Source organism: Dromaius novaehollandiae, chromosome 2 (assembly GCF_036370855.1).
Source record: "Dromaius novaehollandiae isolate bDroNov1 chromosome 2, bDroNov1.hap1, whole genome shotgun sequence".
Taxonomy (NCBI): domain Eukaryota; kingdom Metazoa; phylum Chordata; class Aves; order Casuariiformes; family Dromaiidae; genus Dromaius; species Dromaius novaehollandiae.
In genome coordinates, this window is record NC_088099.1 from 88,415,032 (window position 1) to 88,433,165 (window position 18,134).

At 35.7% G+C, this 18,134-nt stretch overlaps 1 long non-coding RNA gene across 2 annotated transcripts; it reads left to right on the forward strand.

Moving 5' to 3' along the window:
* Positions 1-590: 590 nt before the first annotated feature.
* LOC135327324 (uncharacterized) lies at positions 591-17,767 on the forward strand. 2 transcript variants are annotated; one of them, XR_010387436.1, is made up of 7 exons: positions 591-724; positions 1,657-1,744; positions 3,129-3,247; positions 12,528-12,579; positions 14,832-15,158; positions 16,149-16,263; positions 16,981-17,767. It is a non-coding gene; the product is annotated as an uncharacterized LOC135327324 (long non-coding RNA). The 2 variants fall into 2 exon arrangements; XR_010387435.1 differs by lacking the exon at positions 12,528-12,579.
* Positions 17,768-18,134: the final 367 nt, after the last annotated feature.

Sequence of the window (18,134 nt, forward strand, 5' to 3'; positions counted from 1 at the left end):
AATTATATCACATGAAATGGAGATGTCCTTGTTTGAGAATTGCAGATACAAAATATTAGATTCTGTCACTGGGAACAAATTCTTCTTTCTAGTTATTTGTGTGGCCTATGTCATGCCTATAAGAATTTATATGAAACTTAGTTCTAATGAAGGAGGATTTAAGGTTTAATAAATTCAGAACGCTTGGCAATAAAAGCAAACCCAATGAAAATAGTTATTCATTAGGCAGTCAAAAAGTATTAACTGTTCTAAAAGATCTCTTTTGTGATATTTTCTCAATAAAGGGATGTTAGTTTACCCACTGGAATATGCAAACAGCTGTAAAAGCTTCAATATTGGAAACAATTTAAATAAATACATACATTTTAAACTGATACATATTACAATCTACATAGATTTTAGTTGGTATGAGACATAATTAAACAAGTATGATAATCATCCAATTTTGTAAAGAAATTAGTCTTTGTTCTAGCACAGTGATAAAGAATATGATTAATATCTAGCCCTTAATTTTAACCATATGTTTCATTGCTTGCATAATTAAGGAAAGGAGTTAAGTGCATGTGACAATGTTTTCCTGAATCAGGGCCAGTGTGATCTACATAACTAAATGGAAATCCTTGAAAATGATGGGAATTTTGCAACTGACTTCAGTGGAAGGATTATCACACTTGAGTCTGCACACAAACAGAGAAGCAAGGAGATGTTTTATATGTTTGAAGTGGTAAGTTTGAAATCTCATCAAACAATCCTACTTAGATAGCATTGATACTTCTGTGCTTCCGTGTTTTTCTTTTTTTTCTTTTTTCTTTTTCCTTCCAGAAATTGACTGTTTATGTTGCTGAAAGACCTCTGTTAATCTTAGCCCAGGCACTATGGATGCATGCCACACAAACTCTATAGATTGTTGTCATTTCACTTAAAAACAAAAATACAAATAAAAAAACTCCTTCTCCCTCCCCAACACACAAACTTTGTGTTACAGACTCTAAGTCGATGTATCCAAAGGACAGATGACTGAGATTGTGGTGAACTGCCCTGCACAGTTGGTGTAAGGGAAGACTTTCCCTGACACCCTTCTCAGTTGCATCCTTGTGCCAGATTATGAGCGGGGTCTTGGGGGAAGGGGGAGGCTCTCGTGGTGAAATAATCGAGAAGGGTTGGAGGGGAGCTAGACTATGATTATTCTTGTTGATCTAATTAGAATGTTTATACAAAATGTAGTATCATCAACCTGGAAACTGAAGGATTGGATTAATTAATAACTTTGGGGTGTTGATATGAAACATGCAAAAGGCTTAAGTTCCTGATCAATTACTAATTTGAAGTGAAACAATTCCTAGAGAAAACATTGAAATAGACCCATTTCTAGGTAGCCAAATTACCCAGGGATTTGAATATATTCCTTGTAGTAAGATGCCTTTCCAAAGCGGGAAGAAGGGAACTGAATGATCACTATCTATCTTTATTTACTTAGAAACAAATACAAGCTTCCGGAGGGGGAGATAACATGAGATTCATGATGCTTTATGAGAAATAACACTGCAGATTTACTACTGATCATAATTTATTTAACATTAATCATAAAATCCATGAAGAGGGAAAGCCCTTATTTTGAGAAAGCAGGAAGTAATTTTATTCACTGATACCTTTCAGGGAGTTGGGAAAGATGTTATGATCAAAGGGGAAAAGATGGATTAGTAATTGTCCCCACAAGTGGATGAAAAAGAAGAACATATTATAGGTAAGCAGCAATGTATTTGAGTAAAAAGTCTAGCTACAGGGAATGTGGTTTTTTTTTTGATTTCTCCTCATATCGTTGAAAACATGACATAAATATGGAAACAGTTTTAATCTCACAGCATTGACTTATCAGCTCAAGCACCAGAATTCAGATGTATTTGCTAATTCTGTTTGTCACAGGATTAGGTTTCCACACTTACTTTGACTAAAGCATTTGATACTTAACTCATCTTTCCGTAAATTGTGCACTTAGGAGCAGGGTCATTGAAAAATCAGCAGAAGTTTTTAACACTTAAAAATTTCATCCACCCATGAAATCAAAGACTGTACTGTATCTTATATGCTTTAAATATTTAACTTCTTATTTAAACACTTGTCACTGTCGTTCTAAAGTTATACTTTGTGTATCTTTCCTCTTTCAAAAAATCTCAAAGTCTAATTTCACAAAAGAGCTGATTTTTTTCACACTTTCATCTTAATAAATATACATAAGTTTGTACATGCTCATATATTCACATGTATCACTCATGTATCACATTCTAAATATTACTTTTGATTTTAAAATCTATTTTTGTATGCTAAGATATTTTGTGATGGTTTTCCACTATGTTTATACTTCTTTGCAAATGGATTATAGATTTAAATCCTGCTTATGTCAACAGGAGGATTCTTCCAGCTTGTTTGGAAAGTCCTGCAATGGCACAGAGCTAATACAATATCTTGTATGCCAAGCCTCAAGTCTGTATTTGATACAGGGGACTTTGTAGCTCAGCTTATAAATATATCAAACATCAAAATAGCCTCATTTTATAAGCAATCTCTAGATAGAAATATGTTCTCTCCATAATAACTATAGAATAATGCGAAATGGCAAATCTTGAGATTGTGGGGGTTTCAGAGGACAGAAACCTAGAACTAATCATGCAAGTATTGTAAAATACTCAGTGGCTTCATTGTATTGTTGCAAATCATGCATTTATTTGTGTCTTCATGAGAGCAGAAATAGCTTATATTTTTAAATTAAAATATTTATACTAATTCAGGAACACTCACTGCGTGATGATTTCCAAGTTTCTACAGGAATGTAGTGGGGTTTGCAAAGGAACTGAACTGTTTTTTAGTGGAAAAAAAGTCATTTCTGCTCTTGTGAGAAGAGTTGAAATCTGTACATTGTGTATGCATATTCCAAAATCAGCTGTTTTAGTTAATTTTTATAACTGATAGTTTTGAAATATTCTTGGAATTTTTTACATTATAGAAGCTATGCAGAGCTATAATGAAAACCTTATTTTGTCCTCTTTCTGAAATTTAAACTAATTCATCTTTTTGACAGCTCTCTAAATATATTCATGCATTGTACTATATGTGCTTTCTCTACTGACCAGGCTAAAAGTATTGAACTGTTGATAAATAATCAATCCATGGCTGTAAAATAGACAACTTAAAATGTAACCCTGTAGAGGACAGCAGTCTTCTGAACAGAAATGCCTCTGAAGCTTTAAGGGTATGTTTTATTTTGTTTTAATTATGAGCCTACATCATGGAATGAGGAACACATTAGTTCCATTCTCATTTAGGTTGCTTCCTTGAAGGACTAAAAAAAGTTGATGGAAAAGTTTTCCTGTTTCAAAGGAAAAATTTTTCACCCCACTATACTCATTTTGTGAGTAAGCAGAGGGCTTACATTTCCAAAAAAATCCAGAACACTTCATAAAGGTTGTTCTAAAGAAAAGATCAGAAAAAAGTAAATACTTTAACAAATAATTAGTTTAGATTACTGTAGAAATAATTGCTAACCCATATAAAGTAGAAAGCATTAAAATCCCAATGATTATTTGACAACCATTAACATAGATATCATTTATCCACTATAAATAGAAGTCTAGATATTTTACATACTGCTGTGTGCAAATGGTTGTCAAATGACATTTTAATGGCAACCCACTGTATTTGGCGTTGAGTATTTCTCCCTTTCTGACCACTGTTGGCTGCTCTTCTCTCCTGTTTTTACTCTATACATGATATACAGGAAAACAGAATTAAAATTGTTTCCCATTTTATATTCTCTCATCCCTGTATGGACATTTGTCTGTGAGAAGATGTCCTTCTCATCACAGTATAATAACTGCTCTGGTGACTAGCGGTATAAAACCTAACATTGTTTTAACATCGTTATCACATCTCTAACTTAACTTAAGTTGATGAGGTCCTGACAAATCTGCTGACTTTTTTCAGTGCCATTTGCAAGGATGATTCAATTACATCTATTGTATAAGTGTTTCCTCCAGAGGGAGTATAAAAGAGATAAAAATAGCCTTCCAGTTTTTTGACCAGCTCACTCTGAAAGAAGATTGTTCATCCTAGCGTACAATCAAACAACTGTCTGGGAAGATTTTCATGGCCTCGATGATGACTTTTTTCTTTCAAACATTTAATCACTAATTACTTTTGGAATTGAATCAAATTAGTGTGCAACTTATGATGCACCTTAAAGGCATCTTAATAGAGTTCAGCTTTTTAAAAAGAGGAGCAACATATAATGACAATTTGTTGTTAGATTGCTTGTAAAGTTTCCAGAAGTATGTAAGCAGTTATTCAAGACAAAATTATATTCTTTTCAATATCAGAGAATGCAATGCACTTTTAAAACCCAATGGCAATAAATATGCTGACTGCATACATGGCATAATGCAGAACTGCAATTTATGTCTTATGACTTGGCTTGGTCAGTATTTTCTGTTCCAATATATGGTTGCTTTATTCAGAAAAGGTTTATATCACCTTATACACATATTATGTATGTTTTAATATATACATATATATGTATATTATATGCTTTAATAAAAACTGAAAGTTTTAATTTGTATTAAAGCATATAATATACTCTGTTCTTTGGGATGTGGGAGGTGGAAGAGAAAGAAAGCAGAGGAAAAAAAAAAAAGAACCAAAGGTGACCTTAAGACTAAGTGAGCCTGGTTTCTACCAAAATTTAAAAAACAACTCAAATGTGTTTTAAGCCAATGGATATATGAATCAGTCTATATGTTCTGACCAAAGGATTTATGAAAAGGAAGAGCAAGTGAGTAAATGTTCAAATGACTACTGTTTGTGGACTTGTGGAGTAGGCATTTTTTTCCATTGGTAGCAGAAGTGTAAACAAAATTTCATTGGTAATGGAAGGTTCATAGCTTTTTTTGCTTATGTCTGCTAACTTGTCATGACCATGAGAGTACAAGAATTTGTATAAAAAATATACAAGAACAACAATGGATGACAAAAGCTCAAAGTGTGTACTCATATAACTCATACAGACAAAGCTCAGAATATTGTAAATAATTTCATGAAACTTGTTTTGAATAGAGGGGGCCAACCTAAGAGTCTTCTGCACCCTCCTCACCTTCCCTAACTTTGTATCCCTTCTCTGCCTCTCCTGTCTCACCCCAGTGACATAACTGCCTTACTCTGTCATTTTTAAGGTAGCAAAATTCTCCTTCCATGATGAGATGACTTGAGTATGCTATCTTTTCTCTTTAATCACTTCTCTTTATGTTCTAATGGTAGAATGTGCACTCTAGTTCATCAACTAGTGAGAGACTCTTTTTCACCAAGGATAAGTTAGTACAGCTAACGGAGCAGCCAAGATATTTAACAGCTGGTGCAGATGGGTGCAGAGGAGGGCACAGCAACTCTATGCAGAAAAGCATACACATGCTCAGCAATGGGGGTGACATGCCATAGGGCACGGTCCGCAGCAGCCATTGCAGCAACTTCCCCTGCAACATCAGAGGCCTTGATCCAGGTGGAGCTCCAGAAGGAGGATGCAGCTCTGCTTGTCTGCAGCTGCAAGGTTCCCTGGGCCTCTTACTGAGGCTGGGGCAGCGGGATGTGGTCTCCCCACCTGCAGGACATGTACGGTTGCTGACGGACTGCATCACCAAAGAAGGGAGCTGCGGGAAGAGGTCAGCAGACTTTGCAGCACTAGAAGTGATGAGAAAGAGATTGACTGGAGACACTGCAGCTTTCAGAGCCCAAAGCCCAAACTGTACTGAAGGAGAGGCAGGCAGAGTCTGTGTCTATCAAGTTGGAAGCAGAGACGCCCAGGATGGCAAAGACTGGAAACTTGTGCCTTCTGGGAATGGGAGGAGGGTTCCTACTCTGCTTGCAGATCCATGACAACAAAAGAGGTTCAGCACACTGGCAGCAGACGAGGGGCTGTGAGCTCTATCCAAAGAAGCATCTGAGCTGTCTGAGCCTAAGGTATGCAGCAGGAGGTGACAAGTGGTATCAGTGGGATACTCCTCACTGTGGGGGACAGAGGCACCCATCTGTTGATGTGACCTGTCATTTAGAGAGGCTTGCTGCTTGCTAAGGGCTTGGACCCAGAACACTGTAGAAAGACTGCTGAGGTTTGTCTGGCCCTTGGACTGTTACTTTTGCTGCTCTTCATGTGGGTAGCAGTAATACTGCAAGGAGAGACCTGGAAAATATTAAGTGACTCTGGGCCTCTGGTGGTCATGGTCAAGGGCATGGGGGCCTAGGTGTTTTTCTCCTCGATCCTGCCAGTGAGAGGGAAGGGCTTGAGGGGAAGTGGACAGATCCTGTGTGTTTGTGCAGCTGGTGTTGGCAACAGAGGTCTGGTTTCTATAACTATGGGGACCCTCTCTGAGGATCAATGACTGCTTAGAAGAAATGGGATCCACCAAACTAAGTGGGGCAAAAGCATCTTTGCCAACAGGCTGGCCAGCCTGGTAAGGAGAGCATTAAGTGAGGAGTGACAGCAGAGGGAGATGACGATGCACGCTCAGTGAGAAAGTGGTGGAGTGGTTTGACAAGCAAAAGATAAGGGGTGCTGTAGACAAGAGAGACCTCATAATTAACAGAAGGAAAGGCTGAAGGGGGCCCACCTCAAGTGTATGCACATAAATAAAGAACTGCCTACAGGAAAACATTGTGGGGAAAGTGCACTTTCTCTGGGAAATCAGCATGAATAGGTGCCTCTCTGAAGTGCCTGTACAGTGATGCATGTAGCATGGGGAACAAAGTGGAGGAATCAAGGTCTGTGTGCAGTTGCAGGGCTACAATGTCATGACTGAAGTACAGCAAGGAAAGTGAGGAGGAGTGAAAAGCAGAATCACAACCCTCGATTCCAGGGGAGTGGATTTTGTCCTATTTAGAGATCTGCTTGGAAGAACTCTATGGGTTATGACCCTAGAGACAAGAGGGCTGCAGGAGAGCTGGTTGATTTTAAAGGATCACTTCCTTCAAGCTCAAGAAGGTTCCATCCTGATGAGCAGAATATCAAGCAAAGGCAGCAGGAAGCCTTCATGGATAAAGAAGGTGCGCCTTACTAAACCTGGAAATGAAAAGGAAACATGCAAATGGTAGAAGCATGGCCAGGTGAAGAAGGAGGAACATAGAAACACTGAGCGTGCAGACATGGGGCTTAAGAAAGCCAAAGCCCATCTGCAGTTGAATCTGGTGAGGGATGTGAAGGGCAATGAGGAAGGCATTTTGAAGAACATCAGCAACAAATAGAAGGCTAGGGAAAGCATGGCCCTCCTGCCGAATGGGGCAGGGAATCTGGTTACAAAGGACACCGAAAAGGCAGAATGCCACCAAGAAGCAATGGGCTCAAACTGAGATGCAGGAAGTTCTGTTTAAACATAAAAAAACCCTTCTTTACTTCGGGGGTCGTCAACCACTGGAACAGGTTGCTCATAGGAGTGGTGGATTCTCCATCCTTGGAGATTCTCAAAAGTCAACTGGACATGGCAGAAATGTTCTGCCTGAGAAATGTTCTCTATCTGACCCTGCTCTGAGCAGGTGGGTCAGACTAGACAATTTCCAGAGGTCCCTTCCAGTCTCAACTATTCTGTGATTCTATAATTGAGCTGCATCAAGAAGGAGCTTTCCTATACCTAGGTGTTTTTGCTCTAAGGACAACGAATATGAAAGGTAAATTGGAACCACGAAGGTATATTAGTAGAACTCAATTCAGTTCACTTGCTGGGTGAATAGTAGAGGGACATCAATGTGGATGTGACCTTACGAGATTAGCAAATCCGAACCATGAGCAAAAGTCTTCAACAAGGAAGGCAAAGCAGCTAGCAGATTTGTCAGGGGGGTGCTATCAGTTCTTGTTTAGAGAAGTGAAAGGATAGCTGTTAATAAAAGGCTCAGCCGAGAAAAAATTGGAGAGGAGAAAGCAGTAGCATATTGAAAAGACAAGGTAAAGAAAAGTTGAGTACAAAGAGAACCATCAAGGGAGTGGCATCATCAAATTAGTGGACCAGAAAGTTGACTTTAGTAACTATATGTAGTTATGCTAAAGGCCAAATCACTTCTATTAACCTTTTAAATCTTTCAGATTCAGCAATTCTCTTTACCTGCAATTCTGCGTTTTTCTTCTTATCTCTTTTGCATTTGCTTCTTCCTTTTCGTTTCTATTTATTCTTTTCTTCAAGCTAGGACCAATTACACTATTGAATTCCTGCCTACACAAATGTTACTTCAGTCTCTAATTTTCTCTTACAGAATTGTAGTAGAAATATGGAAACTTTCCTTCATTATTTCTGAGGTCTGCAGTTTTACTGAATTTTTAACCTTCTTTAGTTTTGATGTTCACTTTTTTTTTTTTATGTTCTAACTGCTCTTTTAGATTTAAAAGTTATTTTTAGATGCAACACAACATGTTTCCATATTCACAGCTCCACTTGAATGTAAATCACTGGAAGTGTTTTAAAAATGCCTCCTCCCCAGATAAATAGAGTATTATTAACACAAATCTTAGGAATTCAAAACAGAGGTTATTCCCATAAAAGAGAAGCAAATTTTGAAGTAGAATTTTAAAAATGTATTCTGTTTAAAGTTACAAATGGCCATGAGCAAAACCTAGATGCAGCTCTGTAGAGCTTCCTTATTTTTCAGTTATGCACTTCAATTGAAACTATTATGAAATAAGTTATCTATAACATAATTATATATGTTATTAGAAAATTCCATGCATTGTAGGTGTCTATAGACTATAATCAAATGACCTCTCAGTCTTAAACATAGTCTTACTAAGCCACGTTTCTGGATCACAAAGCAGCATTTTAGAAAATTTCTGCAATCTTCTCAGTTTTTCAACACTGTTTTTTAAATCAGAGCCAGAACTGGATATGGTAGTCCAATACTGGTGGTCTTAAACACTAAAAGAAGAGATATTATTTCTCTTTATGATTTTTGAGGAATATTTCCTTGACAGTCTTTATATAGTGTATTATTGTAAGAACTACTGTAGAACAGATGATGATGACTTCTCTTTGGTGACAGTGTTGCAAAATAAAATCTTCAAATTTGCAAGGTTAAATTATGAACATAAGCTATGAAAAGTCTTCTAATGTTTTTAACTCTGCATTTGGCTGTATTTAAAATGTTCATCAAATGAGCTCACATTACTGAGCAGACAACCAGTTACCTCTGTAAGGGGTTCTTGATTTGTCTATCACTTTTTTCACAAATTTTGCCATTTCTGATAGATATGGAATTGCACACTTCAAATCTCTGAGGAATCTGGATACCAAAGTCACTTATAAAAGTTCAGTTACTATTTTTTTTTGTAGCTTAAAAATACTCAGTGTAAAATACATAATGTTGATTCTTTTTTTTTTTTTTTTTTTTTTTTTTGTCGTCAGATATAGACATCTGTCCAGCCAGGATCTATGCCTCATATAAGTCTATTATTCCAAAACATGTCTTATCAACCAAGCTTTTTTTTTTTTTTTTTTAATCCAAATCATAAATTTATTCTTCCAATCTATTTTCTATGGAATTCTGTTATTTTCCATTAATTTCCTTACCTTCCTTTATTTTCTCCTGATTTTGCCCCAGATGAGCTTTTTTTTATGAGCACCACTGACATCAATGTAACTAGTCCATCCATATCTGAATCTATCTCTTTGTCTATGCTTTCTATTAGATCTTTTAGTCAGATTACTTCTTAATACAGCACTTCTTCCTCTTTGCTGATGAAAATTTCCTTGAAAATAAAGACTGTTACAAGGTAAGTATTTTTTCTGACATTTCCAAGCTGAAATTAACAATAAACAGGGTTTCTAATCAGTCCACTGCACCTTCTACAATTTGGTCAGGTGGCTTGAAAATTAGTGTCTGCACCGTTACATTTTTTTCATTTTTTTAAGCTGTCATCAGAAAATGCTGTGAAATTTATCAGTGATCAATGAGGTCTTTGATCTTCCTAGGTATTCTGAATCTGGGAACTAAATGTTATTCTATTGTCTTCTTATTTGTCATGAAAATTAACTGCCATTTTATGTGCTGGCTATAATCTTTCTCAGGAGAATGAACTGATGAAACTGCAATCTATAATGTACTCTGTACGTCTGGTCACACACTTCAACCTTTTGACTAGTCTGAATTTTGGTCACATGATCATTTCTTGTCTTCCTTGCTTCCTTTTAAACTCCCCTTTTAGTATAAAATAGGCATTGGATGGTAACCCAGTCAAAACAGAAAATACTGAAAAGGTCCATCTACTGTACTATAGTGCTCTATACTAACTGTATGGAGCACTATAACAGCATCATCATCCCTGCAGTGTTTTATGGACTATAGTTTCAATTCCTCACCCATTTGACGAAGAATATGATGAGGTGTTTTGTGCTTGCATGAACTTTAGGATTGCATACTAAACTGAACTGGCAAGTCCACTCAAAGCAGGCAGAATTCATTTCTTTTCAAAAAAGTGCTGTCAGGCTTCTGGTGCTATCAGACCCTCTAATAGCCATCAGTCTAATAATCAGACTAGTCATCTCCTTATATAGTCCATCCAAACTATACAAACTCTTAATGAACTAGCACAGAATTGGACTCGGAAGTGAATTACAGGAAGAGTAGATTCATAAATCTCCATACTTAAACAGCACAGAACTGCACTGACTGTTGGTTGTGTGCTGTGGTGACAGCTGAAAAAAAGTAATATTGCAGGTGCATGATCTTGCCTATTTATTTGGAATAAGGGAGGATTGTCTTGTTCTCTTGCTTTGACAAGGCCTATATTAGGTGACAGTGTGCTACTCAGGGTTCTCTTTTAATGTAACAACTATAGATATCTCTTGAAGTGTGCTGTTTGAAAAGCTCTCCAAATCTGAACTTTCACTGTTCAGTTCAAATAAAAGATATGCATTAGGAAAATGTTTTATCAAATGGCTTCTATTGGATACTGTGGAGACAATCAAGATCTGATAGTTGACTCTTGACTACATTTGTCCATGGTGCTGTAGCATATCTATAATGTTAGATGGCTCCTTTGGTAGCCATTGCATTGCCTACTTACTATTTTTGGAGGATTTCATCATATCACCAAATATTTTTATTATAAAAAAAATTTGGAACAGTTTGTCTAATAATTCACACTCTGAGAAATATATGCCATAATATTGTTACACTGTTACATAATATATCAAATATTAATTATCACTTTTCTGAGGAACACTAAACTCCTAAACCTTGGTCTCACAGGAATAAATACTTGTCTTAAGATACTAAAATGTAGATACCTACAATTTTTTGAGAAAGATTACAGCTACATAAAATGCAAAAGCAGTGTACATGTTTTCTTTGTTTATTAAGATGTGAAATAAGGAGCAAAATAGCAAGCTCTTCTCTTTGGTGTTGCATGAGTTTACTACTGAAATGCTTCAGCTTATGCTTAATCATATAGTTAGCAAAATTATCAAACAGTATCAGCCATTGTATAGCTGATAGAGATTGATGCTTGTGCCCTGCTACGCAAGAGGACTAAAAACAAAGGGACACAAGCCAAAAAATTTGAATTTAGTTGAGCTGTAGCCAGAAATTATCTTTTTTAAAAAAAGAAGAGTCCCTTATTTCCAAGGTGTAGAGACCATATGACCAAGGGAAACGGTGAGCTATAGGATGTTTGGCTAATTATGGTAAATATTGCCAGATGTCATGTTTGTGTTGTTAAAAAAACCTCTGCCTTGTCATATGGGTTGTAGTATGTTAGGTTAGGTTAGGACTTGAGCCTGGACCCCATACCATCCATATTGCCCAAGTTAGCTTAGATCTGTAGTAGGCATGGAAAGGACTAGTCTGAATTCTAGTTTTCCCTGATGGATTTCTCCCCTGTTATCCATAGTGTGGATGAGGCAAAAGTGAACTTAGTCAGACACAGCTAACAAACATAATGTAGAAATAGGTAATGTGTTCTCTTTCATTTTATCCATAGCTTTCCAGTTTTGTCCTAATTGTAACCCCTCACTTGCTTCCTAGATCTCCTGTCTTTATTATCTTTTTAAACTCCTGTTCCCCTGTGCAGACTGCTGAAAAGCATTTTACTTCCCCAATATAATAATGGGAAAAGAGCCGCAATATCTATATTCAGTGAAAAATGTCCTGTAAGATGTGTTTTAAATTAACACACTATTTCATTTTTCTAGTCAACTGATAGTACTAGACTTTTGGATAAGAGAACGATGAATAACTGATAGTATAGCTGTGTTTAAGGAATTTTAATTTTATTAAGGTTAGAAAAACCTGAACAAGAGTCCCTGCTGCAAAGTCTTCTGCCAAGTATAGCACTATAGCAACATCTACCAGTCTTTTCTAGCTTTTTAGTTTAAAAATAATTATATTTTAATTGCTGTCTTAGATTAATTCTTGGGCATAGTGATGTCAGTTCAAGTTTTGCTACTGACTTCCTTGATAAGGTTTAAATACATGCAATTTTCTGAAGCTGCAATTTCTCATTTCTTTTGTAGGAACCAGGTATGTTGACTTATTAAAATGGAAATAATTTTTTTCAGCCCTCAGGTTTGTGATACACTTTTATGTATATCTGCTTTACACCTACACATGCTTGAAAAAGATATAACAGATGCCATACATTATATGATATTTTTAGTGTGGTTGAATACAATACTCCAGATGTTATACATTCTAAAGTGGCTAAAAGAACTCATTAAGACAGATCAACTAGCAAAAAGTAAAGATAAAATGGGAAAATAAAATGAAATACACTGCATACCTCACTTAATTTTTTTTCTCTGTTTTGATGTTGTTCAGATTAAACATCAGCCTTTCAAACCAGTTTGGTGTATGCCACAGAGAAAAATAAAACTTGTAGTATAAATCTAAGGATTTTGAACATAGTTAGCAAAGTGAAAAGATAAAGGAAAGGTAAAGAAGAAACAAAATGCAACAAATATTGAATCAAATGGAATGTTTGAAGATTTATGGAAGTCCAAAATTATGAGTTTGTGGGGTATCAGAGACTTTCAATACTTCCCAGTCTCCTGAATATCTATCCATACAGGATGTCATGCTCACCAATGTAGTGTCCAGCCAGACTTCAGCTGTTCATTCAAGGAGATACTTGTTTTATTTGAAAACCCACTCTGACAAGAATGCTCCTTGGATTTAGACAAGGAGACATTTCTAACCCCCTCCACACAACCCACATCATTAAAAGGAAAGTGGTTCATTCTCTTTCATTTCTATGCCACCATTTGGCCTTGATGAAGACAAAAATTTGAGGTTCTGGCCTCTGGAAGTGGATGAATAAGTAGCCAATATACACATTTCTGGATGTCCACAGAACACTGTACAACTTATATTTCATTTTTTCTCTTCTGTGCCAGTAAAACTATTTTTTCCAGTCTTCACCAACTCAGTTTCTTCATTTCAGTTTTACTGCGTAGCAGCTCTTCTACTTTCATCTTTTCTGGATTATTTTCCTCAAAACTTCCACTTTTTATTATTATTTGTTCTCCTAAGTTGAAATTGTTTTGGAACATGATGACTTTAACATTTTTCTTGCCATCTCATTTTTTGTTTTTCTTCATTTCTCTGTATTTCCCACTGCTCCATATTTGCATTGCTTATTTCAAACAAACTCTTTGTACAGTGGCTTCCACACCAGAATGTGATTTTAGCTATACTACTATAATAATAATTAGATAGTATATATTTGCTTTTAATTGAAAAGATGCTCAGCTGTATGCCTATTTTCCAAGCCTTGATTTTCATAAACAATCAGAATAAAGATTTTATTGATGAATGCTGTTTACCAACAGTGCAAGTTATCCCCTGCTTTAATAACTGCTGTTATATTACAGTGTCTGAAAGGACAGGTTAAGTCCAACGTATAAATAGTTGTTAACTCTCATGTTGTACTGTTGTATTCTGTGTAGCAGGAAAGGAACCAAGCAGTCAGTTGCTTGTAGTGCGCTTTTTGAGCAAGATCATGAATTTCATTTAAAAATTATTTTGTACAGATTATGTCGATCATTTTTATAAAAGGCTTATGTCAACAGCAAGTTGAAGGTAATTTAAGACACCAGATGGACTAGGGGAAGAAGAACGAAGTATACAGAGAACAATGACCTAGAGTGTCTTTACCAAACTTCTTATTTAATTCTTTTTTTTGACATTTGCAATCTATTTTGCTTTTATCCTGTAGACAAGTCCTAAGAAAAATGGGACAGGGAAAACATTTAACATTATAAATTATGGTTTTGGTTTTTTGAGTGTCCGAAAAAAGCGTCAAGACCCATAATTAATAAGAAAAGGCTCGGGAGCATCATATTTCAGTGTTTTGTTCTGAAGTGCTGAGGCATTGCTGACCAGATTGGCTTGGGCTGTAGCTAGGCCTCTTGCTGGAGATTTTAGTCTAATTCTTCTGTTGTTGGTATTCACTTCTTGCTTCCCATCATGACAAGGCTGGTTTCCAAGGGAAACTTGCGAAGGTGATGTTAAGTTCACAGAGAAGGTTGTCAAGATGTGTAGCAGTGAAATGTCAGTGAGGCTTAAGTAGTAAATTAATCGTTTAATCCAACAGCTCCTGTCCTCATTAGGGAGAAAACTAGCTTTGCTTTTTACATCTCGAGGTTAAAAAGAGAAATTGTTCCATAGTTGCTGAAACTTTCTGAAGGAGACTCGCTAATAAGTTTTTTTGATCAAGCCTGTGTGTTGTGCATATCAAATTGAAAACTGAGTTCTCTGCTGAAATTTTTGTATATGCAAAGCCACTAAATCTCATACTTCCCCTTATCATTCACCTTTAGCCTTTGAAACTTTATGCCTTCCACCTCTGGAAATCTAGCTCACCCCTTTGCTGGAAAACCTAGTAACTAGTGAAAGAAGATGCGATGCAATAGGAAACGCCGAGGGTACACATTCACTGAAACTGATGAAGCTGAACAGAAATGGGGAAAAAGAGAGATGAAAGAACAAACTGAACATACAGGAGCCAAGTAATGAGGAAAAGAAGAGAGACAAAGAGAGAGAGAAAGGGGGAGAGAGGAAATGACTTCGGTAAAAGAGAAAGGAAGGAAAAAAAGAGAAGAAAGTGAAGGAGCTTCCCTAAAGAGCAAAGTAGAAATGATAAAGAGGTAAACAAGCAATATATTCTGTATTCTTTAAACTTAATATCAAATATAAGTGTAATATTATTCCATTCGAAAGAAGTAAACCTTTGACTAAACCAATAATATACCTGAAGATACTGCTTTAAATTCAATGAGGTTGGCTTAAAAATACTGAAATAGTGATACGTGCACAGGAAGATTCATTACATTGTGTAGAATAGTACACAAATGTGGCTATTCTGTTTCTAGTACACAAACACAAACATCGATGTTAAACATGTTTACAAATATTCATTTTAATATATGCAAAATTAGTTCATTTTTATTATGCACTCTACTTGTTTCTGAGGTACTGCATGGCATGTAAATTTGTACTGTGTTCAGTACTTTCATACCCAAATTGTGCCTTTGGTTTTCAATTCAAATCTGATTCTTACCTTTTTTTTATTACCATAAGTGTTCTGGTTACACACAATTTCAGAAATGGAGCCCAAGCAATTAAATGTTAGATATGGACCTCAGTCCAGCTTTAGACCACATTACAGGTTAGAAGAGCAGAGGCCCAGTCTGACCATGGTTCACTGTTTAATATTTGTGATTGTCACTTCTTTTCAGTACAAGTAATTTTTTTTGACAGTGACCCTCATATGCTATTTTTATAGCCTGTTTGCTTCACAATTGTTTTCAATAAATGTTCTTGGGACCAGGATTGTCTTTTCCATGGACTTTTTAGGCCTGAATTTTAGATCTAAATTCTAGACCTAGAGATCATTGCAGTTTAGGCCTAAATTCCACTGCCTTCATTTATGTCTGAAATAATAAGCATTAGTTAGCATCAGTTTCCAGTACTCTAGAGGGCTATGTACACAGTGAAAGAAATCCCTATGTAAAGATTGGTTTAAGTGACTAGCCCTTCATTTCATAAAAATTATGGGGCAAGAAAGGGATGACTTGCAAATATTATAGGTGTTCACAAGGATGCCAGCCATTCTCTTTCTGCTGCCCCCACAACAGGAGGTGACTGCTTGCCTGGACACAGCTGAGCACTTCACTCAGGAGGGGTCTGAACTGCAGCCAACTCGAATACCAAAAATACCGTGCTGTGCTTTTCAGCAGAGAACTGATGGAGGTAAATGTATCTTTTGATCTTGTACTGGATTAAGTCCCATGCATTAATTTAGGTACTTGTATGCTTATTTTTGCTTTAATCAAATTTATACTTCCAACTGTTTTTGGGGGGTTTTAGCTTTTGGTTCTGATTTCCAGGTTGTGTTATTTTTGTTTTGTTGTTATTATTGATTTTCTTTTAGACAGTCAAGATTTCACCAGAGATTAAATACAAACTTTAAAGCATTTTTTAAATAAAAATATTAACTTTTAATTATGCCTGCTTAATTTTAATTTTCCTCTTATTCTTTTTTAAATCCTCCAAATAGCTTATGACAACTCAGTTTATTGTTAACCATAATAGTCATATATTACAATGAAGATGTAAGTTGGATAAAGTGGGGAATTCTCTTCTACACAGGAAATGGTTTTGCCTTTTTTGATATCCACAGTATTGCATAGTTGCTGGAGAAAATGACAGAAAATCAGAGTTTTTTCCCCTTTTATGTTTGCCACCCTATCAATATTTGAGACCCAGTAAGTCGAATGTGATTTTCGATGACAAAATAAACTAGTGTGAGTGAGGATTGGTGTCAATCAATGCAGCATGGTAGTGTAGCATATTCTCAAGTTTCTTCGTGGTATATGAGGGAAAAAAATTATGTAAAGAACTATTGCTATTATTTTCTCAGTGTTTGCTTGCAGTCAAGCCCAGTGGGCATTTTTTTTTTTTTTTCAGACTATGCTCTCACAATGAACATATCTTGAGAAATGTGGAACTGCTGATATGACTATTACCAACAGTGGGATAAAAACAGTTAATTCCTATTACCAAATAAAGGGAGATTAATCTAGAAAAGGTTAATGCATGATAATTCTTGAAACACTCTCATAAAGAACACTAGATGAATCAAAGAAAATGCTTAGGCTTGAGCTGAAATAGCACAGGGACAGTAATTAGCCTGACTTCTATAGGTGGTTTCTTTTGTATATCTGATCAAGACGTTTAATAAAAAACTTGGATGCTGATATTATTTATAAGTGGTGTCTGCATGTGTAGGCTTAGAGGGCACTGGAATTGATTTCTTTTTTGAAGAATTTTAGTACAGTTTTTCAGTCCTGGAAATTTATGAGTGTCTATACTTAACATATGATTTAAGAAATTGATTTTCTTCCTTTAAATTTAATTGTATAGAACAAAAAGGTAGATTACGTAAAAGCAGCTTTAAAACAAGATTTTCCTTATATGAAGTTGTACTTTTGAGAAATGAGTTGGAATCATGCTTATGGCAAATCCAATTTAGAATTTGGTGAATTTAACATTTTTATTGAAACTCATAAAAATGTAAAATTTTATATACTTTGACAATAACATGTGTCTTCAATACTTTTCACCAATGTCAGAAAAAGCTAATGTGCGTTTAATGTATTATATACATACAAACTTATAAAACTTCATTTTTTTTATCATGCATTCTGTAACTTAACTATAATTTCAGGTTTATGAAATAAAGGCTTGCACTACATTTTTATTATTTGATCATTTTTTTAAAAAAGGGAGTAAATTAATCATGGCAGAATGAAATGAAGGAAAAATCTTTTCTAATTCATCTAATAGGAATTATCAGGTATAGGATCATGGTTTTTGAAGTCAGAAGTTTTTTTTTCCTTCTAATTTTTAAAGTTTCCTGAAATGCCTTTAAAATTAAATATATTCCACTGTTTGAAGCAGTTCAAGAGAATTGGGATTGATCTTTTATGCTTAAACTCTTTAGAATAATTGGAATGTTTGCTCAATATTCAGTTATGTCACAGGTATGAATAACAACGGTAGCTTGGGCTGTTGACTTCAGCAAAAGCCTGCTGTTCATTTTGCAATAATAAAGTATTCTC